Genomic DNA, 15,150 nt, shown 5'->3' with positions numbered 1-15,150 from the left:
AGGGACCAGGAAGACGTGGCGGAGGGAGCATGTGCCTCAAGGCAGCCGTGGAACCCGCGGTCCCTGCAGTGAGGTCTGGTTTGCAGAGGACGTGGACGGCCACGCGGCAAGGCCTACAGACAGCTTGGACTTGGTTGTCTCAGAACTCTGGTGGGTGTTGCAAACGGCCCCACAGGGTTGCAGTGCACATTCTACGGACAGAAAGACGACGCTTGGAACTGTTCCCGGCACGAAACCAGCGCCCTGCGAACACTGGCCACTGCTGTCGTGACTGAGTGCTGTCCTCACTCAGGACAGTTCTGAACCTTGCTCTGCTCAGTTCACTTAATTGTGAACCTTGCTCTGCTCAGTTCACTTAATTGGGCCAGGAATGGGGTTGCCCTGCCTTCAACAAGTTTGACGCATTGCACGAGGACTCAGTCGATAATGTATTCTGTAAACACGCTCTCCCGCCAAGAGTGAGCGAAGCCCAGGGAGTGGGTGGTTCTTCAGTATTAGCCAGTTGTTTGTGTCGGGGCCAGTTGTGCGGCTCCCAGAGCGAGTGTGACCAGGAAGCCTCTCCCCCCGGAGGTGGCCAGCGTTCCTGTTACACGCGCCGTAAGCAGAAGGTGGGCACTGCTGGGGAACTTGCTCATGTTCCTGTTTTCTGATTGGAAATTCAAGGTTTCTGAGCATCCTACGTCAAATTTGTACATTGCTGAGACTGTACACATTTCAATACTTGTTTTTTTCTGCTTTTCGGATCTATACAGTCTGGCATTTGGCCGTGGCTTCCAGGACAGACTGGATGCAGAGCGAAGTCCTCTCCTCACTGTCAATGTTTGCCGATGTCTTTTTGTATAAAGTTTGTATTTCTTGAGACTTTCAATTAGGTTTTTGCTTAACTAGACTTTTAAAATTGCCATGCACATAATTCTACCAGTTACAATCATGAGCTGACATGGGTTTTTGGTTTTACTTTGATGAATGTTTCACATTTGCATGCTGGATGTGGGGGCGGAGGTCATTTATCTGCTTTTCATTTCCTTCTTGGTTATACTTAGTGACTTTCAGGTAAGGTGTGGAAGGCGTGGTACAGAGTGAATTGCAGGCCGCACTGTGGTTGGTGGAGGACAGGCGTGGGCTGCAGCGGCGTACACAGTGGATGAGAGAAAAGAGGAGACTTCCATCCTCGAGGGAAACACACAACAATTTAAAACACTGATCATCTAGCTTACATGAGGTCCAACAAATTCAGTTTGCAAAGTTTAACTTCCAAGTTAATGTAGTATTTTTTCCCCTAAGTCATTAATTTAGTATCTTATGTTTAAATACATTTTTTTGTCTAAAGCAAGTCATAAATTCTAAAATGAATGACTAAACATGGAATAATTTTGGCATACAGCGCCTGAAGAGAAAACTGCCAGTACGCTAAAATATTGCATACAGATGCTTAAAAAATCGAATGCAGCATTCTTACAATGCATGTGCTTTCAGCATGTAACTTGGTGAGTAGTTTTAAGCTCTATTTGTAGGAATGTGTATCTTGAATATTTCAGGGCACCACTGCAGATGTGTGCGTGAGATGTACAAATACTGAATGTCCTTCTTCCTTCCCTTAAATAAAAATTAGCTCCTTTTTTTAAAATTTAAATTTAAATTTTTTTTCAAGTAAACTCTTGCTCTTGTTGCCCAGGCTGGAGTGCAGTGGCACAATCTTGGCCCACTGCAACTTCTACTTCCCGGGTTGAAGTGATTCCCCTGTCTCAGCCTCCTGAGTAGCTAGGATTACAGGCACCCACCACCATGCCCGGCTAATTTTTATACTTTTATTAGAGATGGGGTTTTGCCATATTGGCCAAGCTGGTCTCAAACTCCTGACCTCAGGTGATCTGCCCACCCCAACCTCCCGAAGTGCTGGGATTACAGGCGTGCGCCATCGTGCCCAGCCAATTCCCTTCTGTACTGATTTATACAGTTGTTTTTACTTTTCGTTTTTTTGAGACAGGGTCTCACTCTGTCGCCCAAGCTGGAGTGCAGTGACGCAAATCTTGGCTGACTGCAGCCTTCCCCTCCTGAGCTCAGGTATCCTCCCACCTCAGCTTCCTGAGTAGCTGGGAATAGACACATGTCACCACGCCCAGCTAATTTTTTTTTTTTCTTGTATTTTTTGTATTTTTAGTAGAGACAGCGTTTTGCCATGTTTTCCAGGCTGGTCTTGAGCTCCTGGACTGAAGCGATCTGCCCGCCTCAGCCTCCCAAGCTGCTGGGATGACAGGTGTGAGCGCCACATCTGGCCCAATTTTTTTTCCTTCCAGGATTAGAAGGAGACTTTCAGAAAACCCTTCAACCTTACAAACTTAATTTTCCATAATAATATGCCTCTAGGATAAAAACAAGACAGAAACAAAGAAGTGTGTGTGGACTACAGTTAAAAATTTTTAAGGCAATGTAGCTTAGGAGAGTTGACATTTACAAAGAGCAGGAGGTCCATTCAGTGCCCTCTAGGCATTGGGAACGGCGGGCTGTGGGCAACCCTAACGTGTGCGGCGTCCTGAGACGTGATCGTGGCGCTCACGCTTTTACCGAGGGCCTCCCCCCGGAGTACCCGAGGCCCTTCTGCAGTCGGCCAGCCAGGCAGCAGCTGCTGGAGAAGGAACACACAGTAAAAGACAGATGTACACGGTGTTATTGTGGCAGAGAGGTTAAAACCAGGCTCACTCTGTTCTTACTGTTTTAAAAAGCTACTAATGAAGTCCTTAAATATGTATTGCATTTCAGGATTTTAAAGCAGTGGTGGATGTGTCTGTGTTTCTCTCTAGCTCCCGTTCGGGTGCTCCCTGCGAAGAGAGCTCAGAGATGCCACGTTTTCTTGTTGAGATGACGGGGCCTGGAGAGGTGTGAACCCCGTGATGGGGGTTGACTGACCTGTGGGGAGGCTGGGTCAGCGTGGGGATCCACCCCCACTCCACGTTCCTGTAGGAAATCCACAGTTCTAAGTCTTTCTGATATGGGTAAGATGAACCTGGAAGAGGTGTTATTTTTTAAGAAGTAAGTGCCATGCTCTTTTTTCCTCATACTTCTCCGTGTTTAAGCAGCATTGAAGGATAAGGCACTACTAGCATGTTGGCTTGGAAACAACCCTGTTGGTTATTTTACGTTGAATCTGATATTAAGGTTGTCTGGTAACAGAAGTTTTCCTTTAACAACATGGAACTCTGTTGAATCTGTTGCCCCATTGGCTGAGCCATCTGAAGTCGGTGCGGTGGCAGCTGAAAACGCCGCTTCCCCTTGGAGGAAGCCACTGGCTTGGCAGGAGGCACCGCCCTTGATTGAGGGAGTGAGGCGCCTTTGCAGGGCCCCCCACACCGCACCTGCGGTTCTCTCCTGCCCCTGTTGGCTGGCCAAGCAGCCTCGCGACAGTGTGCTCAGCGTGAACGTTCACGGGGCAGGTCAAGGCTTTTGTTCCAGAAACACTGACTTCGGAAATGGCCAGTCGTGTGTGTTGAGCATGGCGAGAAAGACTTACGTGTGTTTCAACTTCTTGAACAAAGCAAGTTGATGTTTCGAAGGCTAATGACTTTGCTATGATCAATATTCAGGAGAAAATAGGGTTTGATGAAATAGAAAGACAGGAGTGGCAAGTGACATGCTTGTGCCCTGTATGACTAAGCGATGACCTGGCCCTTCCACACCACGGCCTCTGAGCAGCCAGCATTGCAGATACTGGGTCAATTTAGATGGGACTCCTGGAACTGTCAGCCACCCGGGAGAAATACGAGTAGTTCTGTGTGCCCACGATCATGGTTCCCGCTACTGTGTCCAACAATGTGCCAGGTTCCGATTTCAGCATCGGGGCAGACACAGCCCTGAACGCTATCACCGACGTAAGTCCGTGTGTGCCTCAACAGACGGGCGCCGGCTGACGCTAACCCGAGGGCCCCGGCCCTTTTTATCTACCAGTGCGCTAGAAACAGCCTTTTACAAATACCATGAATGAGAGCTTCTCGTTATTCCTCCTCCGCTAGAAAATGTTTTTAGACTCTGAGCATTTTTTATCTCATTCTCAAAAAACTTTTACCGCCTCTTCTTCTGTGTGGCCACCAGCGGGGACGTAGCATGGCCAATACCCCGGGAGTGCCCGTGAGTACCTGCAGTGCTGAGGAGGGCTGGGCCGCAGTCTCCTGTGATTGCACCAGCATTAAAATCTGCTTTTTTTTTTGTAAATGCTGAGCCTAAATTTTCTTTAAACCTCCAATACCCATTATGATGAACCCCTGCCTTGATGCTGAGGGTAGAAATTGAACTGAATATTTTATAATTGTAGTCATTGTCCTGAACGCACCATTGCATTTGTTATTTCTTCGGTCTTGGCTGTTGACCTCATTTTCCCCTGTGTAAACCGGGGATGTTAAATTACATCTAAGGCAATATTGGGGCTAGTTGAGTATTTTGCCAAGAGACAATAATAAAACATAGAAATATATTCTTCTGGTTTTTTTGTTTCGTTTTGTTTTGTTTTGTTTCTTTGTGAGACAAGGTCTTACTCTGTCACCCAGGCTTGAGTGCAGTGTTGTGATCTCGGCTCACTGCAGCTTCAACCTCCTGGACTCAGGTGATCCTCCCACCTCAGCCTCCTGAGTACCTGGGACCACAGGCACGTGCCACCATTCCCAGCTATTCACGTGGGAGTCTGAAGATCCGTACCTAATGCAGGAAGCATGGAAGCATTTCATTTTTTTTTTAAATTTTAATGTCTAAAATTTTTCGCTAATTCTCAAGTTTTAATTTTTCTTGTCCAACTTAGTTCTCACGAATATTTTTCAGTTTTTCTTTGCCTTTTTTTTTTTTTTTTTTTTTTTGTAAACCCTTAGCATGAAACTTATTTCTAGCACTGGTAAATAAAAAAAAGCATTTAACATACAGCACCTGTAGTAAGTAACGTTTAGCACTCGTTTCTTGCTTTTCTGAGCGTCTTAAACTCTCTTCACTTTCTTTGCGAAGGAAATCTGCCCAGGTTTTCCCGTGTTCACTGGCTTTGGGGGCAACTTTCACCTTATTTTTGGCAGTCACTAATCTCTGACCTAGACGTTGCTTCTGTTCTCCTGGTGATGGGTGTCACGGCTTTGCTGCTGCGGGGCCGGCCCGGCTCTGGGCTGACCTTCACGCTGGGAACATGGACATGAGTGTCTTGTTTCAAAGAGGGGATTCCAGCATGGCTTTCGCTGCTCTTTCTCCAGCTTTAGCTGGATTTTTGGGTCTGTGAAAGTTGGGTGTGCAATGGGAGGGATTGAAGCTTCTTTTTTTTTTCTCCTAATTGTTACCTAATTGAATCTTACCCAGAGAGAATGGGTGAATTTGAGAGCAATCACTGCAGTTAGTTGAGCATCTGAAAGATGTGGGACAAAGCTGGTGTTGCGTTCCCTGTGACTTTTTTATTTTCAAGTTTCCACACAAAGTAGAGGTCCTTGTGGTATGTGATGTACACTTCCAGTCTTGAAAAAAATCTCTCTTTAATTCCAGGGTCCTCTGCTATAAATAACTTTCTATTTGTTGTTTTTCAGTTTGTAAATATGTAACAAATGTGTAGGGTCAAAATTTGAAAACCGAAATACGTGAGGCAAACACCCCACAAATGATCAGTTCCACCCGCTTTGACTTCCCTTGGAGGGACTGTGTGATTTATTACGTGATTGTTTTAAATTCAGTTTTTCATTCATTCGAGTTACTCAAAGCTAGGTTAAACAATTTCATTTTCTTTCTTTTTTTTTTGTTTTGTTTTTCTTTTTTTTTTTTTTTTTTTTTTGAGACAGGTCCTCACTCTGTTTCCCAGGCTGGAATGAAGTGATGCAATCACGATTCACTGCAGCCTCCACTTCCTAGGCTTAAGCGATCCTCCCACCTCAGCCTCCTGAGTAGTTGGGACTACATGTGCATGCCTGTAGAAATAGAATAATTTTGTAGAATTACAAAATTTTAATTCTGTAGAAATAAAATAATTTTTTTTATTTCTACAGAAACGTGGTCTCCCTGTGTTGCCCAGGCTGGTCTGAAACTTCTGGGCTCAAGCAGTCCCCTTGTCTTGGCCTCTCAAAGCATGGGGGTTACATGGATGAGCTACCGCGCTGGGCCTGAAGTTAACTGATTACAATAGAGAAAGAACTGGAGCGTGTAGTTAGTTGAGGCTTCCGTTGGCCAGGCACAGCCACCTTGGTAAGGGTATGTGTGTGTCCTCATTGCGCTTCTGATCCTGAGCTCCGAGGAATGAGGCTGTCTTGGGAGTGCTGTGCTTCTAGTCTCGTGATGGGTGAGTGACGCCGGCCGATCGAGGTCACCCTGGCAAATGCAGCAGCTGCTCAGGAGCCGGGACAGGGATGAAAAAGCTGCTGAGGGTCCCTCTGTGGACGCCTGAAGGGAGAGGGACGGAGATGTGAACATGGCAGCTGTGTTCTCCAGAGTCCTGTTTACTGACGGCAAAACAGGATGAAGCCTGAGAAGGTTTGGATTTGGGTCTGAACTGGGCTCGTCTGGCCATAGAACAGGAGCTGGTGACGAACTCAGGATATGAGGGTGTGAGGCGACTTGATGTGGATGGCTCCGGGTCGCTCCAGCCACTGTCCTGCAGCCGTCGGAGGCTGAGGATGTGTGGGAGTGAGCGTCTCTTCCCTGTCCGGCCACACCCTCTGTGCCCCATGACTCATGGCCTGGTCCTGGGCAGCATTTATGTTTGGGGTCTGTGGATGGCTCCAGTTGTTCAGTAAATTCGGTGATTCTCATTGGGATGATTGTGCCCCAGGGGATGTTTGCACCGTCCAGGGAGGTTTCTGGTTAGAACTGGGAGAAGGGATGCTCCCAGCTTCTGGTGCTGGAGACAAGGGACACTGTGGAAAGTCCCTCCAAGCACAGGGCGGGCTCCATAGTAGGAGTCTGGCTCAGGACGTGGCCGTGTTGTGCTTCAGAAGCCCTGGGCGGATCTGATACGGTGAAGTCGTCATTTTCTTTGGACACGTGTGTCCTCATCCTCACTCGTGATTTCCTTCTTGCCAGCATTGATGCTTAGCTGACGCCACAGCCCCTCAGAATCTATGCAGTGCTGGTGAGTGGGTCTTCTGGGCAGAACAGAATGAATGAAATACCTCAGAGCAGGTGCTACACATTCTCAGGATATGGCTGCAGGGAGTTTCGGTTGGACTCCTTTCATTCCCTAGCGCTGGCTGGTGCATTACTCTGTCCTGTAAGCTTGATCAGGTCACATCAGAAACACAGTAGGTGGGTGCCACGCTGCCGTCAGGTGTCGCGAAGGTGGCGGTGACCACAGCATTGAGAGTAATTCCTTGTCATAGTGGCCCCCCCCCACCCCACGTACCCAGGGGCCCGGCTGTGTTCGGTCTTGAGAGTTTTATGCTTTTCTGGGCAGGGTCTCCCCCGTCTTGAAGCTTCCCTCCCCTTTTTTGGAGACTGAAGGAAGGAGAAGAGGAGCGATAGGGAAGGAGGGGAGAGAGGATTTGCAGCAATGGGTCCATTCCCACAGATTTCAATGTGGAGTTAAGGAGCCGAGACCTCCCCCACCTGCCCTCTTGTGTGCCTCAGGCACCAGGTTACACACACCCTCTGGCTTCCAGTGAGGGCTTCTTGGAGAAGCAACCAGCTCCCCGCAGCCAGTCTTGGTCAGTCCTGAGCTAGGGCATTCCACAGTAAAGGAGTGACATCACCTGTCTGAAAAGCATAAGGAGCCCCCCACGTGATGGTGCTGACGGGGCCACATCCTGGGCACCAGGCCAGCGAGTATCTCCAGATGAGTGTTTCTGGCTGGCAAGCAGGCTGGCATTTGGATTGAAGTCCTGCACAAACTGCCATGGCCAGAGCCTGCAAGGCAGAGCCTGTACAGAGCAGCCCAAGAGCTGGGCATGTGCTGGGCCTGGGTGGACGTGGAGGCCATGCCATGGGGCGTGGGGGACCCTGCTCACAGCTCACCTCGTGGTCGCCCAGCACTGACCCACCCACCTTACCCTCCTACCCACCACTCTGTGAACTCATCTGCCACAAATCTCTACCCACTGTCGGAAGCCCTCGGCCCACACGGACTCCTGGCCTTGGGATGCTTTGGGTTGCACCAGGGCTGCAGAGCCTGGGTCGCTCACTGTCCAACTCTCCTGGGGCGATGTGGGCCCCGCCCTGCGTCCCAGCAGTAGCATTTCTGCAGCAGATGTGGGGATATTCACAGGAAGAGGGACACGTCCAAGTCCATACACAGTTGGTTTTGCCGCCAAGTGGATGACAAAAATACCTTGCTGTGTGGGGCCGCTTGGAGGTGGGAACAGTGAGCGTGTAGACCTGTCCTGCTGTTACCTTGGTTAACACCTTGAGGTGGAGTCTGGGAAACCCCGGTGCACATGGGCTCCAGAACCGCTCCCCTTTCTGACACCAGAGCCCATTTCCCAGTGGAACCCCAGAGCAGCAACTCGGGCTCTTGCTCACCTGTGTGGCTTTGTGTGCGGCTTCCTGCCGGTGAGCAGAGATGTGGCGTGGGGCTGAGTGTGGCCCGCCGGTAATCCAGCTGCCTGCCTCCTTCCCTGCCTGAGCGTGGAGGCTGCCTCTGCACGATGAAGGCTGTCACTTGGTGTGGTTCTTACAGCTGTGTGCCCATTCCACTGATCGTGGCCTGCCTGCAGGAAGCTACAGGAATGGCTTTGCCTTTAAACCTGCTGACCGCCCCGGCCTCCCTTACCCACGATGAGATGCCGAGAGCTGAGCTGTCCCGCTCGTGACTAACTCGCCACTGCCTGCAACCTGCTCTGCTGCCTGCCTCACCCCCACCCTGCTGTGCTGCCTGCAGGCCTCCCCTTTCACGAGGACCTGGGCTGTGCCCAGGCAGTCCCCTGTGTCGCTGAGGCCTGTCCTGCTACCGCACGGCCTCCAGAGCTCCCCTCGGCCCCTTGACCCGCATGAACCGGCTTCCGCTGGTGATTCAGGCCCCTTCTGTCCCTTCCTGGACCTCAGCGCAGGCCCTGGGGCTGGCAGGTGAGCACCCAGCACCCCCCGCTAACTGCTTGGCCCTGCTGCTTCAGGCTTACGAGAGCGCGTGCGACATGGCCGAGGCGTGAGGCCGCCACCAGGAGCTTTGCATCCACCTGTGTGTGGTGCCGGCCACGATTAGCAACAATGTCCCGGGCACAGAAATAAGCCTGGGCGCTGACACTGGCCTGAATGCTGTTGTCCAGGTAAGAGAACCCAGTTTCCTCCCATTGCTTTCTTTCATTTATTTTAGCAATTTGTTTTTTCTGTGCTAAGAATGAGCCAGATTTATTATTACTCTTCTCCACCCACCCCCACTCTTTATTAGCTTGACTTTATGTCGATCACACTGGCCAGAACAGGGTAAATTTTTTAGCTTCTCTGCCTTAGGGAGAATCTGTCTTTACTGACTAAAAGTGAGATGATATATTCAGTTCTAGGGGTCATGTTTCTATCCCACCTAGACTAGGGGAGCGGTGAGCACCATTTCTCTGGAGCCTGCCTCTCCTGCCTGCATTGACTAGCGAGGCTGCAGGGCCAGCTGTGGGAGCCTGCAGGAAGGGGTTTGAGTGCGTGGTACGTAAGAGCTCTGGGACACAGCCGTGTCCACTGGGGGCCGCTGCCTGGAACCACAGCCTTCCTGGTGAGATGAGAGGTTCTTGAGAGAGCTGAAATCAAGTCCTCCTGGGCAGGCAGCTTCACCAACATGTGCTATGGGAGGAGTGGATCCTGCTGGTGATGGGCGTGGTGCTGACAGCCACATGGTGGCCCCTCAGGTCCCTGATAAGCTGACCCACCTCTATGGTCATGAGCTGGACATGAGGACCTGTGGGAGTTTCACAGGCCTTTGCTGCGGAGAGGGTCCTCACTCAGCTGCAGACGGGACGGTGGCCACCTTGGCAAGTAGGGTCACATCAGTGGCTTGTCCGCCTTGTGCCTTCTGAAGAGCAGCCGCTGTCCTTTACCTTAGATCTTCACGTCCAAACCACCTCCGGAGTTTGCGGTGAAAACTCCCAGCCCTGTTGGAGACTCCTTAGTTCAGCTTGGCACAGAACCTCGGAAAACAGCAGTTCTGTTCCGGGTTGTTCCTTCAGAACTGACTTCCAGTGCAGGGAAGGGAGCGGAGGGGCCGTGAGGTCGGCTGCAGCCTCCTGTGCCTCCCACTCGAGCTGAGGGCCATCTCTCTCCTGGGCTTCTCCTTGTCGTGTTCCCTGGTGCTGTGCTGGCCTTGCAGAGGCTGGCCCAGGCTCGTTCCCTGGACTTTCTTGGGCCCCGTGCTTGTCCCCTGTTCATTGAATGCCGTTAGGTTCGGGCCATCGCTGGCTTAGCTCTCCTTTAGCACCTTGTAGATGTCCACACACGCTTCCACCCTCGCACCCCACACGTGGCGCAGCACAACCCCGGCCAGCGGCTCTGCTTTGCTGCGGGTCCCTTGCTGTAGCAGGAACGGGACCCCCACCCCCTGCCCTGTCTGGCCACCGACTTCAGTAGAGGCTCGGCTGCCGTGAGGGATAGCAGTCATGGGAAAACTGGCCTCCCTGCAGATTCACAGAGCAAAGTGGTTCTCACAGAGAAGTCAGTGGCTTTTTTCTACCTTAACGCTGTAGCAAACGCCACCTTATCTTTCACCACCAATTTATAGTTCTTTACACCCACGGAGCAACGTGCCGGTGATGTTTGAACTGTAGCCTGGGCTCTCGCTCCCATGGGACTCCTTAGGGAATTTCCTAGCAGGATCGTGTGTGTGCCCTTGCCAGGCACATCCCATTGTGTGGCAAGAATGGCTGAGGTCACAGGCTCTGCCTGACGAGTGCGGCTCACAGCTGCTGTCCACACAGGGCCACGCTTGGGATCGGCTTTTTTCTTGTCAGTGCTACTTTGACTAATTGCCTGAGGCACGGCTGGAGTGACTTGCTATTTTTAGAGGCTAATTCAGGCTTCAGATGCCATCTAGGTAATGAGGAGAGAGTTCAGGAAAGCTGTATCTAAGCTCCAGCAAAGGCGGGTTCTTCCATCCCAGCTTTCACTGCGTTTACAATGAGAGGAGCACACGGTCGGGGGCGTGGCTCAGGTGTCAGGGCTGCGCTGTTCCACGCACCCACAGCAGCAGCCTGGCGGGAGCAGAACTCAGACACTCTCGGGCACAAATCAGCCTCTTGGGAGAGCTGTTTTGCCTGCGGAATTCTTTTGCCATTAAGTGGTTGATGTCATTCTTTGAATGAGTGACAGTAATTCCCCACCTCAGGGTGGGCTGCGGGGGAGATTCAGTTGGAAAAATAACCCATGAGGCTTTGTGCCTCTGGGGGTCCTGACGCCCCACCCACATTTTCCTTCCCATGCCCAGGATTCTCTAACACCAAGGGCAAGTCTTAAAGCCTTATGGCATCTTAAGTCTTAGATCGCAATTAGAGAGAGAGCCGGTACAGGTGGAACAGTGACACCCTCAGAATTCTGCACTGGCCCTTCAAGAAGGCAGTTGTGGGCTCTTTGGACCCTTGACGGGCTTCTGTCCTCTGTCCTTCCTAAGCACAAAGACAGGAATTCTTCCCATTGCCTGTTTCTCTCCCCACCTCGGCTTCTACACAATGCAAAGTGGCCCGCTAACTAGAGCCCGTGTTCAGTTTTGAATACATCAACCAATTATTTTGGGAGAAAAAGAATCTGTCAAACGAAGTATAGGTTGGAATGGTTTAATCAAGCCTGTGTTTATTCAACAAAGTGCGCTTTTAAATTTCATCCGAGGCACTCAAGTGAACATTTCCCAGTGGGTGTTAAACTTTCGTGCACAGACTCTCATATGGCTCCCAGTCTCAAGTCCACACCCCCACTTCATGCTTTTACTCTTGGCTGAGTCCCATGGAGGCCGGTTAGGGAATCCTGCAGGATCAGCCCTTGACCTGGACAGACGGATGGACAGACGACTGGCTGGGGAATACTGTGCTTATGTCATTCAGTGACAAGTATTTCTTGAGCGCCTGCTGTTTGGGCTCGGCCGGGTCCTGCTGATGGTGCAGTGGTGTGAGCCCAGCCCACCGTTCCTGCCCTCATGGAATTTGCAGCCTAGTGAGGACTGCAAGTCAAATAACCACGAGGTAACTGCAGGGAGAGACACCGGGGTGATTTCTATGAAGAGAGAACATGAGGTGCCCCGAGAGCCCATGACAGAGGGAACTTTGCGGTCCTAGAAACCAGGCGGTGTTTTCCTGAGGAAATGGCATTTCCCTCTGGGTCAGAGCTGAGGAAGGTGCCTGTGTGTGTCCCGTGGCCGCTGTGACCCTGACCATACACCTGGGGCTGGAAAATAATACTCCCTCTCCCACAGCTCTGGAGGGCAGGAGCCATGGACTGAGACCGGAGTGTTTGCTCCAGGAGAGTCCCTCGTGGCCCATTCAGGTGCCCAGAGCTGCGGGCCTTGCACGCCTTGTTCCCTGGCGCCGCCTCCTCCCATGTGGGTGTGCAGCATCCTGCTCCAGGGCCTTCAGCCTCTGCACCCCTCATCTGCCGATGCAGGTCGTGGCACTTAGGGCCCACCTGGGTAGTCATCAGAATTCACCTTTATCACCGCATGAGGGAACAGTCCCAGGTTGCAGGGATTGGGACCGGGATTCCTTTGGGGGTCGCTCTCCCGCCCACCACTGTGCCTGAATGTGACGCACACGGCGGCCAGCGTATCCAGAGGCCCCAGGAGGACCTGGGGTGGCTGGAGCTACAGTGGGACCTGGTGTCAGAACCAGGCGAAGCAGGGATTCTCGAGAAAGGCTTGACGTGTACTTGAAGTGAGCAAAGGGTTTTGAATGACTGGATCAGATTTATGTTTTTTATAGATGGGTCTCCAGTCTGTGTGAACAGATTGGAGGGTGCCGGGGTGGGAGCTGAGGCACAGGTAGAGGCCCCGCGAGGTGGGGTCCAATAGCCATCCCCTCTCCCCTCCTTGGCTATTGGGAGCCATGGTGGACTCATAGCCTGTTTAAGATATTGTGAGTAATATCGTCTCCCCCTCTGGAAATAATGAACTCTTTCACAGACGGGTGTACACCTTCAGTGTATTGCTCAGGGAACAGTGATATAATTAATTATTAAACGTCAAGAATCGATTGTAATAATTATCAGTAATACTATCAATTAAAATTTTACCATTAATATGGATAATTATTTTAAATAGATGATGTCAAATTACCGTTTAATAATTATATCATTTATTAATGTTACTAATTTTTAATATTATCGTTTTTTGCCAGCATCACTCAGTATTGATTTAAGATTAATTGTTGATATCTTTATTTTATTAATAGTGTTAATATTAATACTCATCGTTAATATTTTTAATCAGTATTAATATTTAGTATCTTTATTGTCATTATTAATCTCGATGATTAACATTAATTTGTATTATATTTATTAATATTAATAATAGACTTGTTCCTCATATGCGGTGGGTAGAAGATGATATTCCTCCCAATATCGCAGAAAGTGTACATTCCTCTATGATGTTTTTCCTAATAACCAAGGGATAGAAGATGATATTATTGAAACTACCGCAGTGTGTGTACATCCTTTCGATCATCTTGTTCCTTCTATCCAGGGTACGAGAGGATGATATTACTCCCAATATCGCAAGGGACCTGGACCTCCACTGTGATATTTTCCCTCACATCCAGCCGGGGAGAGGAAGATATTACCCCTCATATCACAGGGGTGTACATCACCTTGTGATGTTGTTCTGTATATCCTGGGATGGAGAAGATAATACTAATGGCAATATCGCAGGGGTTTTACACACCCACTATGCTATTGTTCCGAACAACATGGTATGACTCCCAGTATCACAGGAGGGGTACATCCTCCTGTGATATTGTTTCTTATATTCAAGGGGAGAGAATGATATTACTCCCAATATCGCAGGGGTTGCACACACCTCCTGCGACATTGTTCCTAATATCCCGAAGAGGAGAGCATAATATTACTCTCAATATCTCAGCGGGTGTACACCTCGTTTGTAATATTTTTCATAATATCCAAGATGGGAGAGGATGATAAGACTCCCAATAGGCCAAGAAGTGTACATCCGCCTGTGATATAGTTCCTAACATCCAGGTGGGGATAGGATGGTATTACTGCCCAAATCGCGCGAGTTATAAAACCCCTTCGATATTTAGTCTACGATCCTGTGGGGAGGGGATGATATTACTCCCAATATCAAAGGAGGTATACACCCCCTTGAGACACTGCACCCAATATCCACGTTGGGTGACGATGACAATATGCCCAATATCGCAAGGGATGTACACAAACCCTGGGATATTGTTCCTTATATCTAGAGTGGGAGAAGACACTATTACTTCCAATAACACAGGGACTGTGGCTGTGCACCCTTCCTGTGATATTATTCTTAATATCCTAGGCAAGAGAGGATGATACTACACCCAATATCGCAGGGGGAGTAAACCCACCCCGTGATGTTGTTCTTAATGTACTCAACCTCCCACCTCCATGGATATCGTTTCTAATATCCAGGGGAAGAGAGGATAACATTATGCCCAATATTGCAGGGGAGTGTGCACACCCTCTCTGATGTTGTTCCTAGTATCCAAAGGTAGAGACAATGATGTTACTGGCCATATCGCAGGGGGTGTACACCCTTCTGTGATATCATTTTTGACATTCAGTGGGGGAGAGGATAACATGAATCCCAATATCGCTGAAGGTGTACAGACCCCTGTGCTGTAGTTTCTAATGTACAGGGATGAGACAAGAATATTGCTCTCAATATCACCGGGGGTGTAACCACCCTGCCCCCTGTATGTTGTTCCTGATATGCAGTGGGGTGGAGGCTGATAGTACTCCCAATATCCCAGAAGGTGCACACACACCTGTGATATAGTTCCTAATATTCAGCGGGAAAGAGGCTGATTTTACTTTCGATATCGCAGTGGGTTTACACCGCCCCCAACCCCGGGGTATCTTTCCTAATATCCAGGCGGGAAGAGGATGACATGGCTGACAATATCGAAGGGGGTGGACACCTCTACTGTGATATGGTTCCTGATATCCGGGGGGTGAATGGATGATATGACTCCCAATAACGTAAGAACCGTACAGCCACCCTGGGATTTTGTTCTTAATAACCACAGCGGAGAGAGGATATTACTACCAACA

At 49.9% G+C, this 15,150-nt stretch overlaps 1 long non-coding RNA gene across 1 annotated transcript; it reads left to right on the top strand.

The window, feature by feature from the left end:
* The first annotated feature begins 303 nt into the window (after positions 1–303).
* On the top strand, positions 304–14,178 carry LOC140711101 (uncharacterized). Its single transcript, XR_012092242.1, has 2 exons — positions 304–844; positions 1,044–14,178. It is a non-coding gene; the product is annotated as an uncharacterized lncRNA (long non-coding RNA).
* The last annotated feature ends 972 nt before the right edge of the window (positions 14,179–15,150 follow it).

Source organism: Chlorocebus sabaeus, unplaced genomic scaffold (genome assembly GCF_047675955.1).
Source record: "Chlorocebus sabaeus isolate Y175 unplaced genomic scaffold, mChlSab1.0.hap1 unalloc_scaffold_152, whole genome shotgun sequence".
Taxonomy (NCBI): domain Eukaryota; kingdom Metazoa; phylum Chordata; class Mammalia; order Primates; family Cercopithecidae; genus Chlorocebus; species Chlorocebus sabaeus.
Note: the sequence above shows the minus strand (reverse complement) of the source record. Positions and strands in the feature narration are given on the sequence as shown.